The following is a 23717-nucleotide window of genomic DNA, read 5'->3' as shown; positions in this document are numbered from 1 at the left end:
AGGCTCCAGAGATCACCCCTGCACTACCAGGCTGTAACTCATACCACACTTTTCGGCCATGTAACCTGGACCGGAACACCAAAAGCGGAGGTGTGTCCATATTCATTAAGGATATCCACACCTCCAGGCTAGTTGCTCAGCATAATGCAGCCGAGGTTATCCAAGTACAACTAATGCTGGGCAAAACTGCAATCCAAATTGTAGCTTGTTACAGATCCCCCACCATGTCCCAGGATTCCCACTCCTCTTTTCTTGATGTACTGGAAAATATTAGGGTTCAACCAAACACCCTAATAATGGGCAATTTCAACTACCCCACCATTAACTGGGAAAACTACTCATGTACCAACTCCTTTGCTCAATGCTTTCTGGAATTCATAAACTCCATTGCCCTGAATTAACTTATCTACACCCCCACCAGGGGCAACAATATCCTAGATCTAGTGTTCCACACCTGAAGTCAACGCCTCATTGGTCCGATCCAACCATAAGCTAATTACCCTAGAGATCCACATCCTGCCCCCACCCCCCATTAAGGAAACCATGGTAAAAAATGTCTCCAAAGCCAACTTCATGCTTCTTAAGACAGAAGTGGTGAACTTCATGACACCCATGCAGATGGACAATACAGTTACGACTACTGAATCCTACACAATTGCACTTTATAAGCACTTACACGAGTGCATGGATCGTGCTATCCCAAAAAGAACCAAGACGCTATCCTCCAAATAAAGGAAGCCAATCTGGTGGTCCCCTGCCATAAACAAACTGTACAACAGAAGGAAGAAAGTGTTGAAAAAGAGAGTAAAATCCCATGAGTGGAGGAGCTCCATGGTCAACCTCAGTAAGAAGCTGCAATCCCTGATAAAATCCTCCAAAGCTAGTTACGAAAACAAAATAGCCACTGATTATAAAGACAACCACAAAGCATTCTATAGCTATGTCAAGAATCTCAATGACAACACTCAGATCCGCTCTGAGTTACAGCACAATGGCACTAAATATAGAGACCGAACTGATATTGCCAACATCTTGGCAGATAGGTTCAGTGCTAACTTTACCCCCTCTCACCCCCTAAAAAACACATCTCTATACCGGAAGAATGCAAAGTTCCTGTAATCATGGCTGCACAGGTAAAAAACACACTCTCCAAAGCCAAGAACCCAGCATCCGTGGGACTAGACAACATCCCAGGCTGCATTCTACATGAACTACAGAACGAACAAGCACCCCACCTAGGTACCATGTTCAATCATAGCTTCACCTCAGGCTTTGTGCCCGCTGAATGGCGCACAGCGACAGTTATCACACTCCACAAGGGGGGAGCCACCACGGACCCTGGGAACTACCGCCCCATTAGCCTGATGAGCCTGGTCTGCAAGGCCATGGAACATATCATCATGGAACTTATAAACAAAGACATTGGTAATCTCCAAACTCTGGACCCCACCCAGTTTGGGTTTGTAAAAGGCAGATCATGTCCCCTAAATCTGATAGACTTCTTTGAAGCAGTCACCAAAGCCATAGATGAGGGTAAGGTGGTTCACACAGCCTATCTAGATCTTGCCAAGGCTTTTGACACCATCCCCCACTCTGAAATTATAGATAAACTCACTAAACTAGGTATAAATCCCTATGTCACAAGATGGGTTGCCAACTGGCCCACTGACAGCACCCACACTGTGAAAGTAGCAGACTCCAAATCCACCTTCAGACCAGTGACAAGTGGAGTACCAAAGGGTTCAGTCCTGAGTCCTCTCCTGGTTGATATCTACTTCTCTGAAGTACAGGCTAACACAAAAGGTCTTTGGCTAATGAAGTTTGCAGATGACTGCAAACTAGGAGCCATAATTGAAACTTCTAATGATGTGGACATCCTACAAAAGGGCTTCACTGAGACAGATGCCTGGTGTCAAAGCCATGGCCTCAAGCTCAATGCCAAAAAGTGCATTGTCATCCTTTTTGCTAAAAACTGTGTACCCATGAACTACAACATAGGCAGTAGTATACTTAACACCGAAAGTGTGATAAGAGACCTTGGGACACAGGTGGACAGTAGTCTCTCCTTTGATAATCACATCGCCACAGTAGTCAGGAAATCCTTCTACTTGGCACACCTCATCATAAAAGGTTTCTCATCCAGAAAAAAAAGAGGTCATTGTTCCCCACTACTCATCACTCATTAGACCCATTATATAGTACAACGCTTCTTTTGCTTTGTACCTCACAAGACATCTACAACAACTGGAAAGGCCACAGAAATACCTCACAAAGAGGATTATCGGCCTCAAACAGATGCCCTACGCAGACCTTTTCAAAAAACTCCAGCTTTACTCTGTCACATATCGCCTACTCAGAGGTGATCTCTGCCTAACATACAAAGCTATGTCAAACCCAGAGCTGTTAGACATGCTCCACTTAGAAGTCCCAATCCCTCCGAGCTACACACTCTAGGGACCTAAACCTTGTCACTACAATAAACAGAACATGCCGGAGTGATAGATTCCTGTCCCAGAGACTTTCCATGCTCTGGAATAAACTACCTATCTATATTAAGCAAAGCTCCTCATTAGCACTCTTCAAGAAAAATCTTGATGATTGGATGGGAAATAGGAAATTCACCCCTGGGATCACTTCTGTGGCTCTGCTCGACAGTGGCAAATGAAAATAATTTTCTTGGGTGGCAAAAGCCAGGGTACCTTTTTGGCTGGGCTTGTATAGGCCCTAGGGCTGATAGCCTAGTACCTACCTATGAATCTATGAACCTATGTTCCAGCTCACTGCTCTTGGCTTCCTTTTTCATTCTAGTTCCTTAAATGCGAAGGACCAAAAACATATGCTTTGTCTTACCTGTATTATGTTTCATGTTGTTCATATGTATCAAGTATTTAAATTGGCCGGACAGCACTGAACTTTCAATTGGCCCTCATTGCAGATTACATATTTACTCACCTTCAAATCATCTGTATACAAAGTGTAGAATATATAACATGGGATGTTGAGTCTAAAATCTACAGACCAAACAGATAAAGCCCCAGAATGGATCCTTGTGGAACCCCGATACACTATCTCATGATGTTTCTGAGAAATGACATACACTCGTATTTTCCATTTCCCATTCTGCAGTCATGCTCTTGTCTAACTGAAAAGTGATATTTATATGCCTATTTTAATCAGTTTCCTGAGCTTTAAACTGTGACACTTTAAATAAGAAAAAAATATATATGTTATAGCTGTTATAGCCAATTGCATTTTATGCAACGATGAAGTGATACAAATAGTTGTGTTTTGCTTAAAGAAAACATGGATAGGATATACATATTTTGTATAACAAAAAGTGGTACAATAATTTCAAAAGGACAATAATTATGTGCTACATGAAAAAGTATGTTAGCTAAAAAAGATTATTTATGTATATATTATAGTTATGTTTTATGCTCCTATTTTCATTTTTTTTCAGTGCAAGAGTAAAAAGAGTCTAGTGCACATGTATGGTGATTTTTATGTTTGGTTTTGAAAATATAAGGAAAACAGTTGAGGGTGTGATGATGTGAAGTATTGCCAAGCTATGCCAGGAGAAGTAGGGCAGTGGATGTGTAACATATGCCAGCATAGCTAGATGGAGTTTTGTAAAGAATTATATGTCATTTGATTATCAGAATGATTTGTACAGATTCTTATGTTGAAACTGTATTTGTAAAGCTGCTTGTGTTAAAAATGTACCAACAGTGGGTCCTGCTGGACAGAAACGAAATTCACCTATATGTCAGATTGTATTATAACTGTTGAAATTAATATATTGTAACAGAGGATACTGGAAGAGAAAAGGTTAATCTCAGTCCAGTTAGCTTTGAAAAATAATTTGAAATTAAATTACCTAGTTTAGGCCATAAAAATTGAATCTTATAGTTCTGATTGCAACCAGAGATGAAATGTCTTTGAAAACCAGGACTAGGAAGCCTACCGTATTGTCCTTAGGGGTGGAAGTTCTGAACTGGCTTTATAGCTTCCAGATGCTATAATGCATCTCAGCAAAGCTCTATTTGTGTGTATGGTAACATATATGTGCCAAATTCCAGTTCAGTTTCTAGCAAAGGTGGGTAGTGTGGGAACCAGAGTCAGATGACCAGATGACTGTGATGTCATTCTATAATCCAGCATTGAAAATGATGTTTTAATACTAGATGAGACAGAAGTCTCAGAGTAGTCTGTTTTTGAAACCTGACAAAGAAGGATGCCTCACCCACTTCATCTTGCCTTGCTTTAGTAAGTAACCAAGGAATAGTAATTCTTTAGATCAGTCAGGAAAATGTAGTGAGATTAGTTCAGCACTGTTTTCTGTATCTGTAAGAACCTATTCATCTGTGTTATTTTTAATATTTCCTGTGGCTGAAACTCTGGTGTGTATTGTAAATAGATATTCAGTATTTTCATGTTCTTTTATTATTTACTATTAACTATGTTTAAACTTTTCATTGTGTCTGGTCTTTTAGGGAATATTTTAACCCTTGAGAGTATTTATATTTATTTGGTGACACTGTGGCACTCCTGAAAGCCTTGCTGCAGTGATCAAATACTACCATTTGTATTAGTATTAATTTTACTCAGTATAATTTTGTACCCTTGTAAGAACCTTAGAGTAGCTGGCTTTGGAGTGTTCTGATGGCCATATCTTCCTTATAATCTGGGCAGAAGGGGCATAGCTGGTAAATCTGTGCCAGTGCGTGCTTGTGTGTGTGTGTGTGTGTGTGTGTGTGTGTGTGTGTGTTTGTATGTGTGTGTATGTGAAAATCAAATCTCAAAGAGAGTGTGTATCAGCTACTTGGAGCAGGGACACATAGCACTGGGTTTACAATGAAGGTGGTAGAAGACTTGGCTTGGAACGCTTAGTTGAGGACTCAATTCTACAGCTGTACCAGGGGGAGTCTTATTTGGGGCCTGGAGAGAGAGGGGGGAACCCGCCCCTGGATTGAGTATTCTTCTTGTGTGCACTGATGGCAAATTGTGCTTGGTGCAGAGAGCTGCATCTGGAAATACTGTGTGTAACTATTTCTAAGTAAACATCCCTCTCCAGTGTAAGTGATAAGGATTCAAGGTCCTTGATTACTGGTCCAGAGCAGGGATGTCACAGAGGGATTTGTAAAAGCTACCATGAGGTATACACTATGTGCACACTTTGAGCAGCCTTTTTGAATGAATAGATAGCAAATGCATTCTGATAGGGCTGCTTCTCAATTTAGAAAGTTACCTGAAGGTGACATATAGTGTACACATTGTGTTAACCTTTATGAATCCACCAAAGTTACTTGAGTTAACTTTCTGAATTCAAACACAGCCCTACCAAAATGCTTTTGCTGTCTTTCCATTCAGAAAGGTTAATCATAGTATACATTTTGTGATAATCAGTATGAGTTCCCCCAACTGTCTTTTTGATGAGGTGTCATGAGTTCTTTAATGTCCACCTAGCCTACTGGAAACTCAGGAAGATGAGGCCTTGGTTTAAGATCTCATCTGAAGTACAGAACCCCTACCCCAAGTGCTGTATTGCACTGTTATTACTAGAGTATAAATTCATGCCCCTGCTGGTGTGACAGAACCACAAAGCTTTCAGATCTTCCTAACATCAAAGGCAAGTAAGTAACCTGGTGAGTGACCGAAACTGCACTGTCTTCTTTCCCACCACACATTATGTCCTAGAGTGAGATGAGGAAGGGTATATCTCTTCAATTACCTTGATATCAGACTGATATTTTATCTGTTGTTTACTGCATGTGTAGTAGTTTGGGATATAAAGGTTCCATATTTCAGTATGCATCCCTTATACAAAAAATCTGAGTATAAAGAATAAATGAAGTATTCTAAAATTAGGTACATGTGTAGAGTATTATGGACTTTCAAAATGATTTAAATAAAGAGTTGTTATCGTACTGCTCTACAGTAACTGCAGTCTAAAATTTCTATGCTAGAGAAAGAGGAACAGTACATTAATTCTTTAATTGTTGGTTTCTTTTAGAATACTGATTTCCAGTTCATGGGACCTGGAGTTGGGTTCATGGAATTTGCATGATTTTCACACCCCAAATAACAATTAAGTGAATTCCCACAATGGGACTAAAGGGTAAGAAAATTGATAATTCCGTTAAAGTCATAGGGATTTTATTATTTATAATAAGCATGCAAGACATTATTGTTAGCAATTTTGAAAGCCATTTCCTGACTGATAATCCAAGAGACACTGGACCAGATCCTTCCAATGCATTGGAAGTTTACTTTTGCCATGAGTTGCACACAATATTTACTCATGTGGGTAATAGATGACACATTATAAAACAATTCTTGTGACAGTCAAGCAATACACACCACTATATGTGTAAGTTTACTGTTAACACAGCAGTAAACTCATTGTATTTTAACATTGTAGTCTTCAAGAAGGTATGATTATACTTACTGTCAAACTTCTTTTAGTTGCATTTTTGATGCATAGATTTATTTTAATTATTTTAGACAGATGGATTAGACCACAAGAACTCCTTTCAAGTATGACTTCTTTACACAGTCTAGACCCACCCCAAGGGAAAAAACAGTGAATATATTTCACTGAATAAAATTCCTTTTAGTCATCTGTTTGTACAGCTATTACACTAATCATTGCTTGCATCAGAACACATTACAAAAACTGCTCAGTACCTAATATTTTCAGATGAATAGCACTTTAATAAACTCATATCTTCTAATGTCTTTGTGATGTCCCTGCTCTGGGTCATTTATCAAGGAGTTTGAATTTTCACCACTGATACTGGTGAGGGATGTTCACTTGGAATAAAAATAGATACATACAGTATTTCCATATACAGCTCTCTGCACCAAACCCAATTTCCCTTAAGAGTACACAGGGAACACACTAAGTTTGGGTTTCCCTGTCTCAGTCTCTGGACCCCCAGAAAGACTCCCCACCAACACAGCTATAGAGTTGAGTCCTCATCAGAGTGCCCCAGACCACGTCCTCCACCACCCTCTCTGTGAAACAAGTGCTCCACATCCCTGCTCCAAGTAGCTGACACACACATGCACACTCTTTGAGATTTGATTTACACACACACACACACACACACACACACACACACACACACACACACAGACACACACACACACCTGGGAAAGACTGGCATAGACTTACTAGCTATGCCCTTCTACATAGACTATAAGGAAGATACTGCCACCAGGATACTCCAAAGCCAGCTGCTCTAAGGCTATTATCAGGGTATCCAATTATACAGAGTACAATTAATACTAATACAAATAGTAGTGTTTGATCAATACAGCAAGGCTTCCAGGAGCGTCCACAGTGTCACCAAATAAATACAAGTACTCTCAAAAGTTAAAACATTCTCTAAAGGACCAGCCACAAAGAAAAACTTAAATATATTTAATAATATATAATAAAAGAACATGAAAATACTAAATATATTTTTACAATAAACACCAGATTTTCATTCACAGGAAATAGCACAGATGAATAGATTCACACAGATATAGAAAAACAGTACTTAATTTATCTCACTATATTTTCCTGACTGATCTAAAGAATTACTGTTCCCTGGTTACTTACTAAAGCAAGTCAAGATGAAGTGGGCAAGTGATCCTTCTATGTCAGGTTTCAAAAAAACAGACTGCACTGAGACTTCTCTCTCATCTAGTATTAAAGCATCATTTCAGTGCTGGATTTCAGAATGACATCACATACAGCTGGTTATCTAACTTCTCGTTCCCATACTACCCCCCTTTACTAGAAACTGAATGGATCTGGAAGCCATAAAACCATTTTAACACTTGCTACCCTTCCAGGGTAGCAATTAGTTCACTGCTAAGAACAATACAGAAGGATTATTAGTCCTTGTTTTTGGCAGACATTTTGTCTCTGGCTGCAATCAGAACTGTAAGATATACTTTTTATGACCTAAACCAGGTAAATTAATTTCAAATTATTTTTCAAAGTTAGCTGCACTGAGATTAACATTTTCTCTTCCAGTATCCTCTGTTATAATATTAAGTTCAACATTTACAATACAGTGTGACATACAGGTGAATTTATTTTTCTGTCCAGCAGGACCCACTGTTAGTACATTTTTTTTAACACAAGCAACTTTACAGATACATTTTCAACACAAGCATCTGTACAAATCAGTCTGATATACAAATGACATATAATTCTTTACAAAACTCCAGCTAGCTATGCTTGCATATATTTCACATCCACTGCCCTACTTCTCGTGGCATAGCTAGCAATACCTTACATTGTAACAGTCTTTTAATGTCACTCATTTATCAGAGGGACACAGCTTTTGGCCACAGTCTGTGTGGTAACACTGTCCTGGGGTTTCATTAAATGGCCTAGCATGAGCTATATACAAAGGTCCTGCTCCCATGATATATCAGTTTGCAATTCAAAGATGTTAGTTGCACAGAGGCAAGATATAATTATTGGCTCATTTGCATGTGTCTGAATCACATTTACTACTACAGTGTCCCCCATTCCCCATTCACTCTCCCACACATATGACTACATTAAACACATACACACATACACACACACAGACATACACACACACACACACACACACACACACACACACACACACACACACACACACACACACACACACACACAGAGACCACAGAAGTGTATATGTCACGGTACTATACCGGATCCCAGCCTAAAGTGTTTTATGCTTTTAAAGCAAGACTTGGTGCTCATACATTTTTTTACCTGTAACTAGTGGTATGTTGGGGCAGCTGAAGCTCCGTGTGCTACAGAAAACTGTGATTTGGTTTCTCTGATCATAAATCACTTCTTATGTGTTTTTGATATGGACAGCAAGATTCACCTTTTGAGATTTTCTTTGCTCCACTCTTGAGGTGAGTTTCTTGACATCCATGTCTCAAACACATAACAAGCTGGTTATTATTAAAAACCTGACTATAATCCTCTATGATCTGATTTCAGTAATATTTATCTGAGAAGATTAAGTTGCAGATAGTTTTGGTAACATACTTTGATGAAGACAGTGGATAATGCAGTGCCTAACTAGTTAAAATTTATCTCATAGAACCCTCCTCTTAAGACCCAACTGTCAGTGGAAATGGGAGCTTACTGCCAGCAAGCAGTCATCCTTGGCTGGGTGGGATTTGTTTACTTTTTTGCCGAATTCCTCCCCCTTGGCTGGTAAGTGCAGTGCAATGCTGGTAAGATCTATCTATCTATCTATCTATCTATCTATCTATCTATCTATCTATCTATCTATCTATCTGTCTATCTGCCTGTCTATCTATCCCTCCATCTATCTATTTATACATAGCCAGATAAATACTTCTTTCTTTTTTTTTTGCATTATTTGCCCCTGCTTTCTGTCAGTCATCACTTCTTTAGGCCAGTTGGTCCATTTGTTCCCCATCACTTGTGTGATTGGTGTGAGGGCTGACTGGGAGGGGCCATCATTCAGACAACCATCAGAGATGGCTCATGAGCTTTACCTTGTGCCCTAACTCCTCAAGCAGGCCAGCTCAATCAAGATAAGATGGCATTGAATAGACTAACTGCACCTGTCATCCCTCACTTCCACAAGAGATTTTGCCAGCAAGCAACTCTGGCCCTCCCCCTAGCCTTGAAGCATGAGAAACAATTTCACTGGTCTCCCTCAGGGAAATAGTACTTCCCCTTGTGTTTCCTGAGTACCCACAAACCTCCTCTGCCCTGGTAGAATCAAATGAGTTATGCCCCTTCACTCCTCTGCTTCCATGTCTGGTTCTTCTGTAGCCTTGATTTCAGACAGAACTTCATCCATCTTTGTCACAAATGCAGGTGCTCTGCTTTAAATAATGATTGTGTAACTATCATTTACCTGAACTGCTCAGATGGAGTGTGAAGATTCCTGCTCAATTCATCCATTTTTTCTGGGAGCAATCCCAGTGCCTCCCCAGTGTGGTGATGCAGCATTTGGAGGAAAGCAGATCCTTCCTCCAGGGAGAGGTGTGCAAGCATTGTCCATTCAGTCTCATCTGTTCCTAGATGACTATACTGAGTCCACTACACAATTCCAGGTCATCTAGGGCAAGTAAAGGGCACAGAGATGGTCCATTCATGTCAAATGTCTGACAGTCACATCATGGCTCAGTCAGCTTAAGGCACAACGAAAAGATACACCAGGTACCGGAACTATATATCTTTTCATATAAGATGCGAGAAACAGGCATGACATATAGATCTTGTATCAAGTAGAATGACAAAAAGGAGAAGGGGAAGCAATAATTATATGATCAAGTTAAATCTGAATATGCATTCCAGTCCTTCTGAATGCAGTGAGTTCAACATTACAGTATAGTGGCAGTGGGGAAATGTCTTGGCCACAAGTTTCTAAGATAATTTGAGTAAGTTAGAATTATACATATCTAGTGTTGAGCTAAGGTGCAACCAATAATGTGTGGGTTATGACAATAAAAAGACACTGATGAATGTTGTCATTAGAAGGATATACTGTGTACTGCAGAATAATCTCTGGAGAAGATATGACAGAGACAGGAAGGATCAGAACGGTTGTACAGCAAAGAAGGTATTGAGTGCTTGTTTAGCAACAGTGGGGCAGGCATTGGAATGTAAGGGACAGAATGAGTTTAATAACAGAAGGCAAATGCTTTAGGGAGGTAGCATGGAAAAGATAATACAATATTTGAATAGCCATCAAGGTTCATAGAAAGTATCCAATAGTTAGAAACTAGGTAGGTTCATCTGACATAAGAATATTTCCAGGAATAAGGCGAATGAAATGCCTTTGCCTGGAGAGGATGTCTCACTACCGTTTTATAGTTATTTCTTGCTGCCATGCCTCATAGTCTAAACTTATCACTGTATATTCTATTCTGTACTCCATTTACATACTGTGTCTACCCCAGTACATTTATTTGGTGACTTTTACTAAAGTATGCATTATTACATTGTCTGCTTTCCAAGAAACCTTCTCATGGTGATATGTCCTTTTTTGTCCCACAAAATGTCCCTCCAAGATCTTATATTCTTACAGAAGGCACCATATTCTATGGCAGAATAAGGAGGAATGGAGATGATCTGGTGTAGTTAGTTCTGACCACTCAGTTGTGTATGCTGCTTTGGCGAGCAGGTGTGGTACATTGCAAAACAGAATATATGCCAGTTTACTGTCTTGTGCAACATACCTGAAACACTAACTGATTACAATGGTCAGCTTCCTGGGACCTGGACACAACTGGTTCCATTGGACAGTGCTATTTCAGTGCTAAATCAGCCCGTAATAGACCCAGAATCATTGTGGACCTGCTGCTTGTTGCTGAACTCCTCCTTATTAGTGGGTTGTGTCTGTTTAAAAAAATTCAGTCTGTACTTGATGGCTGTAGTGCCTCCTGGGTTTTCCAATATGGGTCTGGGTTATAATTTGTGGTTGATCAGTGCAGCCGCTGGCCAAGTTACAAAACAAGAGCTGCAATTCCTTTTATGAAAAGTCTTTATTGATCTTTCAAACAACATAAACCCCACAAATCCTCTGGCCAAAGCCTGTACTCACACTCAGTCACTACAAATGGAATTCTATCACTCTGCAAATTAGATCTACCTCTAACCTCTCAAAACACCTACTAAAAGACTACCTAAAGAAGACTTGGTTCTGCTGCTGTATTACCCCAAGCAGAATTACCTCCCTCTCCTCAGTAAAGTTCTTATTAATACATTCTCTCTGAACATAGTCTAGCTATGCCTTCAGTAAAGGACAAATATAATTTTGCCCAGTCTATGTTATCTAGTCATCTGTGTTCCAAAATATGTATTCTGTGTGTTTAATGTCATCTCTATGAACAGCAATTTGTGAATTCTTTAACTGTTGACAATCTTTTATTTTTTTTTCAGCTTGCTATCTCTATCCAAATATTTGAACTCAGTATATATAAGTTAACACTGTATGAACTAAAGTTGGGAATTTTTAATTTCGCTAATATGTTGTTCTTCTGTATTAGGTCTTGTAATAACTTGGTATTAAACTGTAACAATATTATGTCAATTTGGAGCTTTTCTCCCTGGGTCTCTGCTGAAAATGGGATATTATCCCAATTTCACTTTCCTAGTAAACAAATGTCAAATAAACAAATAAATAGAAAACATGCACAAAAAACAGACTGTCCTGGTGAAATCATTTTTTCCTTAACAAATCAGTATAAAACAATCCATTTTATTTATATAACATCATTCTTGCATTTCTTATAAATCAAAAACATATTACACAAATAAGATACTTTATTATGATGTTGCCTAAAACATAACATTCCATTTTGCAGAGCATCTATTTCCATCTTATTTCTATATTTAATTGTCAAATAGACAAAACTGGATTATGAAGATCAATACATACCGGAATGCTAATGAGGAAACAATGTGAGCCAGACTGCTTTCAATTAACAAATAATGAACACATGTTAATAGGAATCTTCCCAAAGAATAAGTCAGCTAGCAATATATTCAGATCTGTATTTGAATAAATGCCATCACTTTATGAGCTATTTTTTATTTTTTATTTTTAATTTTCTGTTTAGGAAGAGTACATAAAACAGGTGTTTTTCTTCAAGGCATGTTTTAGACAGCTATTTATGATGTCATGTAGCCAATAGCCATACAAAGTCCACCAGGGCAGCAGTACAGCTGATTACAGATATAATCCTCAGAGAGCTATAACTGAACTTTCCAAATAACCTTTGCACCTTGTTATGTGACTACTGTGAGTAGATTTTAACTTGTGCAGCTTAAAGTTTCACTAACTTCTAAAGGGAACAAAAAAAGTAAAAGTGTCAAGCCAATGCACAATTAACAAAGCTAGAAAGATCACAGCTAAATAAAGACTGCAATTCTTTAAGCATGATGACTCAAAATGCACAAAGACGTACTATACGTTTTTTTAATATTTAATTATTTATTTACATTTTCTTGACTGGATTAGCCTTTCTAGTTTATGCCCACTTTCAGAGAGGATCCAGGAAAAGAAGAAAAAAGCAAAATAAACATTAGACAATTGATATTAATGGGTGCATATATACAGCTGTATGAAAAATAACAAAAAAACAAAAAATAAGTTCAAGACATGACTTTGTTTTGTTTTGCTGCTGATGACTCTGGAGTTTGAATTTTGTCTCAGGACATCTTTCTTTCCTTAGAAAGGGTCAAAGAAACACACATTGTGATCATTTAGCTAAGGACAGGATGACTTGTGAATATCCAGATCATAAGCTGTAATGCACCAATTGTCAGGCTGAACCTTAAGAGAATGCAGCCACTGAAGTGCTATCATTTACATGGCAAACTGCATTAGAATGAGATTATATATTGTACAAGTAAACATATGGCAGCATGTGTTTAACTGAATTTTAGAAACTCGTGCAAAAATAAAAAAAAGATTGTTTACTTTAAATAAAGATCTGTTTACAGAACTGAGAATAATATTAAAAGGCATATTTTGTCCACATATTAAAAGACTACTAGAAGGTAGTTGATTTAGCTGTATCTTCCAGTTAAAGGTTATGGTACAGTATATCACATTTTAAGAACCATAACAATCGTTCCACTCCTTCCCTGGAATTTATACATGCTGCAGTTGCAATTATGGCCAGATGACCTCTGTTTACTGTGCGTGCGTGATGAGCACCGATGCTCATTAACAATGAGTCTGGCCAGGAAAATGTGTGCAGTGAGTATCTCATTTAATATTCTTGCTGTGACCATAGCAGAGACTGAGAGAAGAGCATGTAGCAATATTTTGTGGCCACAGGGAACTACAAACAGCAGTAGTGTGTGTGCATTGAGCATGTGTCACAAGGGTTCTTAGTGTGATCTCAAGCACACAGTCTGAGCAATAGAACAGACGGCATTGGAACAGCCCTGCAAGATCATGAGTGTGTGTGTGTGTGTGTGTGTGTGTGTGTGTGTGTGTGTGTGTGTGTGTGTGTGTGTGTGTGCAGAGAATATAAATTGTAGAAGGTAAAATGGAAGTAAGAAAAATATACAACCCTCCCCATTTATACTATGCCAAGCCTTTCATTTACAGGCTGAGCTACAGAGTCTGTGAGAGAAAAAAGCATCGATGAAGCACAAAGCAGTTGATTATGATATGCTTGTTGAATGAAAGAATAAAAGAGACAACAAAATACAATCCTGAGAGGAGGTGTATTTACCAGCCTCCCCATTTGTACTAAGCAAAGCCCTTCATTTACAGGCTGAGCTAGAGAACCAATGAGACAAAAGACATCAGTGAAGCACATAGCAATTCAGTGGGGCACACTCGCAGGATGAAATAATACAAGAGTCAAAAACAAGCATACAACACTGAGAGGAGATGAACCTACAACCCTTTCCATTTACATGGTAAAAAACATTTAATTTCCAAGCTGATCTACAGAAAGCAGTGAAACAAGAGACTTCAGGGAAACACACAGCAATTGTTTGTTACATACTTGGAGTGAAAAAAATAAGACTCAGGAATAAGTCATTAGGATACCAGCTTTGGGGTCTAATCTATCATCCAGATGCATAGTTGTTATTGTAAGTCTTTGTAAGGAAAACTACTGCAATGCAAGCAGTTTTACTCAGTTTTGTGTTTACCAACTGCCATGCCTGCTAAGGCCAATATACATAATGCATAACATAGGTTATAGTTAACAGACATATGGAACATGGCAGCCTACCTCTTTGCTATACTGTGAGCAGTGCCACTTCCCATTGGTTGTATATGGACATCAACGGTGCTCTTCACTACCCAATTATGCACAGTACAATCACAAAGGATAAGTGATTTGGAAGCCCTAGATGAGCATGTGTGAGATGTTTATCTATTTTTTGATCAGCTTAAAGGGTGCAAGGGGAAGCAAGCAGATAGTAGAACAGACGGTGAGTACTACGGTATCAACAGGATGGAGGAAGGGAAGGTGGAGAAATTTGTTTTTTGTGGAAAAGGTGCCCATTTTTATGCATAAAGAGAAGATAAGTTGGGGAGGGATGTAAGAGGGTTAATTTAGGTTGCATGGGAAGACAGTCACATCTGATAATGAGTGTGGTAGCACAGTGAGGGGGGAACATAGTAGTGAAGGATACATCAGACAAATAGTGGGAAAACAATTGTGAGGGGAGACTTGAACAACCAACAGAGGTTGGTATGGAAACAGAACAAAGGAGAATGCTAGGATGGGGGGGGGGGTAGGATGGGGTGTCTGCAGCTGCAGGCTCTGCCAGCTATGGCCTAGTGGTAAATTACTTACTATCATGATTATAGTCACCAGTGAGCCCTGTTTAAGATGGGGGTGACAGTGGTGGACAGGGATGCAACTCAAAAATTCACTAGAGGAGGTTCTCCATCTGGTTGATTTGGGCATCCAATCTCCTGTCGATAATTTAATTTCCCCACAATACCTTCCAGCCTGCTGCCAGCTGCTGATGGGTAACAAAGGCATCAACTCCATTAGGTCTGCTACCTGTGGGTAATGCAGGTAGACCAGGAGGCATGGAGGTAACTGTAGCAGTTGGGGACCGAGATGTGCTGGGTGCTTCTGATGGTGGTGGTGGTGCTACTGTTGCCACGTTTAGAGTCCGTCAGTCTTTGCCAGAGGGTTGGGTGTAGGTCATGATATTGTAGCTACATATAATAGTATAGGATCATAAGAACATTGGAGGTTACTAGGCTATCAACCTGGAGGTCATTTCAAGCCTAGCCAGTGCATCCTAATGTAATACCATAGATACTCTAGTCAATATTTATTAATGACTGGCCATGTTCAGGAGGGTTGTGGGTGCTATCTCTGGTAAGAATTTACGGTGCTCCACCCACTCGTCCACGTTCCTTTTGAACAGTGTCATAGAGGTGATAAATCACAAATAGGTGGAAAAAACAAAGTGTAAATTCTCACAACCAATAATCCATGGGGATTTTTAGTGTCATAGAGGTGATCTGCTTCACATGAACTGGCAGCCTATTCCAAAGATGTGGCAGTTGCTGGGAGATAAATCCGTCCCTCTAGTATGCCTTATTCAAGTTGCAGGCCATATTTAGGGTTGGGAGGGTGGCCTAATGGTTAAGGTGTTTGCCTTACAAACACAAGGTGCAGAGTTTGAATCTCACAAGGTATAATTGGCTAGGCTTAAAATGGCTCGCAAGGCAGTTAGCCTAGTACTAACCTATGAACCTAATTCATGCAAAGGGTAGCTCTAGTCCTGTTTGATTTAGGGATGTGCATTCATTAGGTTTGGGTCAGAGATTGCTCTATGAACCAGGCATAAGTCTCCCCTAAGAGGTCTATACAATACAGTGCGTATTACTTATGTATTACAGTATGTAAGTACAGTGACAGGGACTTTAGTTGGTCTGTATAAGGCACATGCTGGGGTCCCTTGATCTTCTTAGGTAGAAACCTCTGATGTCTCTCCAATTGCTGGAGATTCTTTGTACAGTACATGCCGAAAGGGGCATTATACTCAGTTATGAGCCTGATTAGTGACAACTATAGAGGGGTTATAACCTCCTTTGCTGTAGATGGGATGCCTTTGCTAATTGAGTGTGCTACTTAGAAAGCCTTTCTTACTACAGAAGACACATGGTGGTCAAAGTTAAGGTCACAGTCTACTTGTGATCCCAGATCTCTTACCACTTTGTAGGTACATAGGATAATGTTGTTAATTTGATAGCGTGAAGGAATATTTTTTTTTACTGACAGGAATGATGACATATTTCTTTGCATTCAGTTTGAGATCGTAAATAAAACACCAGTCAACCATCTGTGTAAGACCCTCCTGAAATATACTGGCATAATTTGGGGATTCAAAAATTGCACCAGTTTGCAGTCATCAGCAAACTTGGTCAGCCACAGCCCCTAAGTTTTGGCCTGAACATCTGAGAAGTATATACCAAACAGTAGGGGGTCTAGCACTGACTCTTGTGGCACCTTGCTGGTGAGACATCTGCTGATTGATGTGGAGTCACTCACTTTGATAGTGTGTGACCGGTTTGTGAACCAGCTGGCAACCTATCTTACAACAAAAGAGTTTACGTTCAGTTTGTTAAGTTTATTGGTAATGCCTGAGTGTGGGATTGTGTCAAAGGCCTTTGCCAAATCGAGGTATGCTGTGTGCACAGATCTACACTCGTCAATAGCCCTGGTCACATTTTTGAAGAGAGCCATCAAGTTTAACAGGCAGGATCTGCCCTTGATGAAACCGAATTGGGTCAGATCCAGGGTTTAGAAGTCATCTATGTCTTTATTTATGAGGTCCATGATTATACTTTCCATGGCTTTACAGATGAAGCTGGTTAGACTTATGGGTCTATAATTCCCTGGGTCTGTTGCTAAGCCACCTTTGTGGAGGAGAATGACTGTTGCTGTTCTCCATTTTGCAGGAACAAAACCAGAGGTTAGGCTGTGATTGAATAGGGTACTTAATGCTGATGCTAGTTCATATTTTAGTGTGTTTAGAAGACAGCCTGTGATGCTGTCTGGTCCCATAGAGGCTATGTTTTTTTTTTTGCCTTAGACAATGCTTTAATAACTTGCTCTTCAGATATGTAGGGTAGGGAGAAAGTTGGGGTCAAGGTTTGTGATAAGTTTGGAGGGGATAAGGGACTGAATTTTTAGCAAAATCTGTCTGCTAGCAGGTTTGCTATCTCTGTGGGATAAGTGTGTGTCATACCATTAGTCAATAGTTCGGCACATGCTTGGGTCCTACCTTTTACAGCTACATATGTAGCTGTAAAAGGCTTTATGATTATCCTTGGCTGTGATTGCTAAGTTTTTCTCAAAGTTACCCTTAGAGGATTTGACATATTGTCTTATTTGCCTGTTGAGGCTGAGGAGGGTGCTTTTCCATTGTTGGGGCCTCGCCTTAGTTTTCTTAGACAGCAACGTTTTGCATTTGTTGTAAAGTTTGTTGATGCTTGCTGCCCATCTGGGCAGCTTTTTTTTTTTACTTGAGGCTCTGGCTTTGATTCTGTCTGGGTTGAATCTGTACACTTATACAAGTGATTGTACAGGGCTTTAGTATAAGCTTTGGTGTAGTTACCACTTCCAGGTGGGGAGTGGGGCTTGGAATGCATTTATACCTTCCCCTAGGAGGGTATAGTTTGCTTTGGTGAAGTTTTTTAGTCTGACTTTGCTATTTGTGAGTTCTGGTGCTAGTGCAAGTTCGAAGGCAACTGATTTGTGGTCAGATTTAACTAATGTGGGTCCGGCAGTTGCAGCGGTGCATTTTGTCATGTTAGTGAGGACTAGATCTAGAATGTTTTTTCCTCTTGTTGGGGATTGAACAGCTTGTTCCAGGGCATTTGAGTTAACAAAGACAAGGGACTTTTGCATTAGTGAGTTAGGGCTAGAGCAGGTTTCCTAGTTGATGTTGTGATAATTGTAATCCTCCATGACCAGAGTGTTAGGCAATATTTTGATTAACTCCACTTTGGTCAAGTAGGCCTCTGCACAGCATGATCCATGGAGGGGGATCTATAACTAGCTATGACTTAAATGGGGGTCTTACCCACAGAAATCTGAACATTGAGTAACTCCATGGAGTTGTCCAGTCTAACTAGTCAGGAGGTGAATTTATCTCTAATATAGATAGAAACACCACCTCTTTTGGATCTCACACATTTGTTTTGCCATCTGAAGGTGTTTTAGGCATTGTAGCTTTGCACGGCTGGGACACTCTCTGAGGCCGTGAACCAGGTTTCTGTGACTGTGCAAACATCTACATCCTCCAGTGACAGGAGTGCTTCCAGGGTGTGCAGTTTTTGGTTTAAGCTCCTAGCCTGTAGCAGCATGATCCTCATTTTGTTATGGTTGGCAATTTTGTTTTTGAGATTTTGCCTGAAAAAAGGCACTATGGAGGAGGCAAGAGCCTTTGCCAGTAGCCGAAAGCCTAGTGGTGGCAGGTGAAAACCATCTCTGGCAAAACAGCAAGGTTTGTCGACCATGTCATCCCAGGCTGATAGAAACTGGATCCCCTTTGAATGATAAAAAAAACTAAACCAGTTATTGAAATCAATCATTTTTTTGTTTCTACTGTGGCATCATTCCAGGTGAGGGTAATATGCTGGTCGAGGATAAGGACATACCTGTCTGGAACACATACTCAGAGAGCTCAAGCATGTCTCTATTCATATACTCCAGTGAGTTATGTCTCAGGTTGTTCACTCCAACATGAGCTATGACAGAGTCATAACGTTACTTGTTGCTGAGAGACCTGAGTTCATGGGTGATCTGATGAATCCAGGCACAGGACAGACAGCTAACCATGACTTTCTCCTTATATAACCTGGTGAGTGGGACATATGTGTGTCTCACTATGGTGTCTCCAGTGACAAGAAAATTTGAGTTTTGAGTGTTATGTCTTAAAGGCTTGGTAAGTGAGACATTGGTATTGCTATGTGTCTTGGGTGCTGTGGGAACTGTGTTAGCTGTAGTAGTCTTTTGGTTTGGAGGTCTCTGGTGTTTTGGTAAGTTTTTGCGAGAACTCAATGTATGTAGATTTATGTGTTGGATGCGCACTATGTGTATGAGTAGTGGTACTATGTGCATGAGTGGTGGTGGTTGAGTTGACTTCCTCTTCAGTGTTACTGATTTGAGTATGACAGAGCAGGGATTCAAGATTCTTGGTGTAGATACATCTCTTACACTGTACTAGAGTGAATTATTAGTAGAGGGTTGTCATTGGACATGAGGCAGTTGCTACACTGCCTCAGGAGACCTAAGTCAAAAAAGTTGGCATTAGAAACAAGGGTAGTTCAACTGTCCATAATGTTAGGTTTGAAGAACTATTATCATAAAGGGGCTGCTTTCAGGACTGATCTAGGAGGTGGTCTGTAGATGGGTATTTCTGATGGGGTGTTTGACTGATGGTTTAATAGGTCACAGCTCACTAGCAATACTTTTTAGAACAGATGAGGACTACACTAATGTACTAAGCTGTATCTAAGGGGAAAAATTGTTGAAATGATTTGTCTGGCTATCATGCACAATTATGCAGCAGTGCTTGGTGCTGAGCAATGGACAAACAAGCAGAAACCCACTCAAGTGTGGGGCTTAAATACCAGAAGCTAAAAACGTAAAAAAAAAAACTTTAAAAAAAAATCAAAAGAACCCATGAAGATGCTTACTCCAAGCCCCAGACCAATCGCCCTTAACCAGACAGGTTCCAATCAGCAAACTTCTCTCACAAGGGTATAGAAGGGCCCCCTCCAATTAAAGATGGCTTGGAAAATGTGCTCAGAATACAACAGCCACTACAAACAGACCCAGATGCAGCAAACCTGTATCTGGACTATGCTACAGCTACTAGCTACACTAATTTAGGCAAGAAACACTAAAAAAATGTTTTAAATAGCAGAAAAACAGCAGTGAGACACTAAAAATGTTTTAAACAGCAGAAAAACTGCAAGGAGACACTAAAGAATGTTTTAAACAGCAAACAAATCAATTATTTAAAACACTGCTTGGTGGGAAAACAGAGCAAACAGAACAGATGACTTGCAAACAGTGAAAATTAGCAACAATTACTTTGCAAACAGTGAAAATAGCACAAAAAGCTTTGTAACAGTGAAAACAACAACAAAATATGATTTAACAGGCACAGTAAGGCACAATAAGACATACAAATGCAGTACAAGCAGTACAGTTTAGTTTACAGTATTAAAATACAGTATTAAATAAGCATAACACAAAAAAGTGAAGTAAATAGTATAATCAAGCAAAAAGACAGGCAACTTATGTTTTCTCAGATGCTCAGAAGCCTCTAGTCATTTGGTGTCTTAGCTCAGAGTTGTGTCTGGAAGCCCACTTCATTTCAGCTTGGTTCAAACAAGCAGAAACCGGCTCAAACACAGGGATTAAATACAAGAAACTTAAACTTAAAAAAAAATCTTTAAAAAAACTCAAAAGAACCAAAGAGGGTGCTTACTCCAAGGCCTAGACCAATCACCCTTCACCAGACAGTAAAATAAATAGAGATTAACAAAATAATAAACAAAATAAATGCATGTAATTGAAAGGATAGTGACAAAGGAGATGGGGAGAGAGAGAATACAAATACAATGCAAAACTGAATTTGATACATAATTTATCTGTGATGCACTTGAACCTAATACACTTCAGGAGTTTTAATCTTAACAAGGCTATTTGCATATACAGTTGAAGGCGAGACCTGAACTAACAGCCTTCATCACCTGCATTCTGACAGATGGAAAGTTAATGTGATAAACTACTTGGTCAAATTGACCGGGGTCTCCACTCTGAGATACAGTAATGATGTCTGAGACAAATGTACCTATACAAGGACACCACACTACTCATACATACATTTCTCTAATGGGTTATAACTATATTGGGATAGATGTCTGATATATAAAATGCTGCTCAAAAATATTTATCCCCATTTAATGCTGGAGTTAGTATAATGAAACAGAAACCTCAACTGAAATATTTCAAGATAACAGAAAGAGAGTGGGAGGATAGAACCCATAAGTGTCGTCACAACATGGGAGCACAGCTTATACATCCTCACCCAGTTATCCAGGTAAAAAAAAAAAAAAAAAAAATCCTTGTTTTCCCACCTTCCTCGGCTAGTTTAGACCAGTTTACAGGCATTGCTGTATTCTGGGCTGTGGTGTAGTTCCTGTCTTGTCCATTACTTTACTTGGATAGAAGGAAGTTTCTTTGCTCGGGAGTGGGGAGCCTTGAGCAGCCTACCTGTCCTTGGGGGAAGTGACCTCAGCACAAGAAGCTGTAGTAATTGGTTGTTTGGGACCATTTCCAGCTCTTTTGTAGTTCACTGTTTAAAATCCGCCTTTGCATGGCTTTGCGCAGTCGTGCACATAGAGCAGCGCCGGTTAAACAAGGTTAAACTTTTTCTGGCTCCGGCAAATCTGTTCTTCAAATTTTCCCTTAAGGAAGCTCTACTCTTAGTATAACCAGACTACTCACTGTATTATAAGCCTAGCACTTGTTCTCAATACTTCTCTACTAAGTAAGCACTCTCATACTAAGTAAAGCACTACATCTACTTACCACCCCTGTGAATACCCACTTCCCTTAAAGGTATACCACTCCCTTATACTGTTCTAGCATGTCAAGTGGTAGATTACTGGCGTCGTCTCCAGTTCAGATGGTCAATCTGGGCATCTTGAGACAATGCTACAATTGTCTCATGTACACAGACAACCCTCTCCTCCTCCCAACAAACACAAATACATGTGAGAGATGCAACTATATAGCCAAACTGGAGGCTGAACTTTCTCAACTCAGGGCTGGCATGACCAGACAGGAGGAAATGGCAACCACACACACAACAATCCCAGTCCCACATAGACCTACCACAACTGCAAACCAAACACATAAAAACACAAAGACATACTCGGAGGCTCTAATAAAAACTTACCAAAACAACAGAGGCTCCCAAAGCAGACATCCAAAAATCCACCACCTCAAAACAAAACACATGCAACACATACTTCAATAAATCAGTGTGTCGACCAATCGCAGCCCTTAAGGCCAAACACCTTGCCTAATACACTAGTAATAGGTGACTCCATAGTCAGACACACTGATGTCCCACTGACCAGGCTGAACAAGGAGAAGGTGACTGTGAGCTGTCTATCGGGAGCTAGGATCCGCCACATAACACACGCACTCAGGTCACTCCAAAGCAAGTACAAATATGACTCTGTCATTGTCCATGCTGGTGTGAATGACCTGAGACGTACCTCCCTGGACTACATGAAAAGAGACATAGAGGAGCTCTCCGATTATGTAGCCCAGGCTGGTATGACCCTGACCCTGAGCAGCATCTTGCCCTCACCAAGAATGATACCACAATACAAAGACAAGATGATCAGCTTTAACAATTGGCTCAAGTACTGGTGTCAATCTAAGGGGATCCAATGTCTGTCTGCCTGGGATGATACGTTGGACAAGCCACGCTGCTTCAAGGGATGGCTTACACCTGTCAGCACTGGGCTTCCGGATATTGGCTAAGGCTCTTGCCACCCCCATAGTGCCTATTTTAGGCAAGGCTCAAAAGACAAACCCACCTCCTTAGAAAACTATAATGGAAAAAACTAAGGGTAATGCTGCTGAACGCCAGAAGTCTAAATCTCAAGAGGCAGGCACTTGATGCACTCCTCAGCATGGAGAACATTGACGTCTGTGCAGTAACTGAAACCTGGTTGAAGGCTCCAGAGAGCACCCCAGCTACCAGGCTATACCACGTATCATGCTTTTCGCCCCAAAACCTGGGCTGAACCAAAAGGAGGGGAGTGTCCATATTCATAAAGGACACCCACACCTCCAGGTTAGTAGCAACACATGAAGCATCAGAGACCATACAGGTGCAACTAACCATAGGCAAAACTGCTATACAACTGGTAGCATGTTACAGACCACCCTCCCAATCTCAAGAACCCCACTCAGCCTTCCTGAAGACATTGGAGGATATGAATGTATCACAAAATACCATCATACTGGGAGACTTCAACTACCCAAACATAGATTGGGTACATTATTCTAGCCCTAATACCCTAGCCCAAAGGTTCCTGGAATTCATAAATTCAAATGCACTGGAACAACTAGTTGCCTCTCCCACTAGGGGAGATAATATACTAGACCTGATCATCACAAACATGGGGACA

The 23717-nt window shown here is 40.1% G+C and overlaps 1 protein-coding gene across 2 annotated transcripts in view; it reads left to right on the top strand.

Moving 5' to 3' along the window:
- Positions 1-23717, top strand: part of CCHR1.PART2H1orf115 (chromosome chr1.part2 C1orf115 homolog) — a 163699-nt gene that overhangs the window by 83414 nt on the left and 56568 nt on the right. The window contains exon 2 of one of the 2 annotated variants that reach the window (XR_006362976.1): positions 6014-6118. The exons of the other annotated variant lie outside the window; for it this stretch is intronic. The gene's annotated coding sequence lies outside the window, so the exon portion shown is untranslated. The remainder of the gene's footprint in view (positions 1-6013; positions 6119-23717) is intronic. 2 annotated transcript variants of the gene reach the window in all.

Source organism: Protopterus annectens, chromosome 1.part2 (genome assembly GCF_019279795.1).
Source record: "Protopterus annectens isolate FY-2018-M chromosome 1.part2, PAN1.0, whole genome shotgun sequence".
Lineage (NCBI taxonomy): Eukaryota > Metazoa > Chordata > Ceratodontiformes > Protopteridae > Protopterus > Protopterus annectens.
Note: the sequence above shows the minus strand (reverse complement) of the source record. Positions and strands in the feature narration are given on the sequence as shown.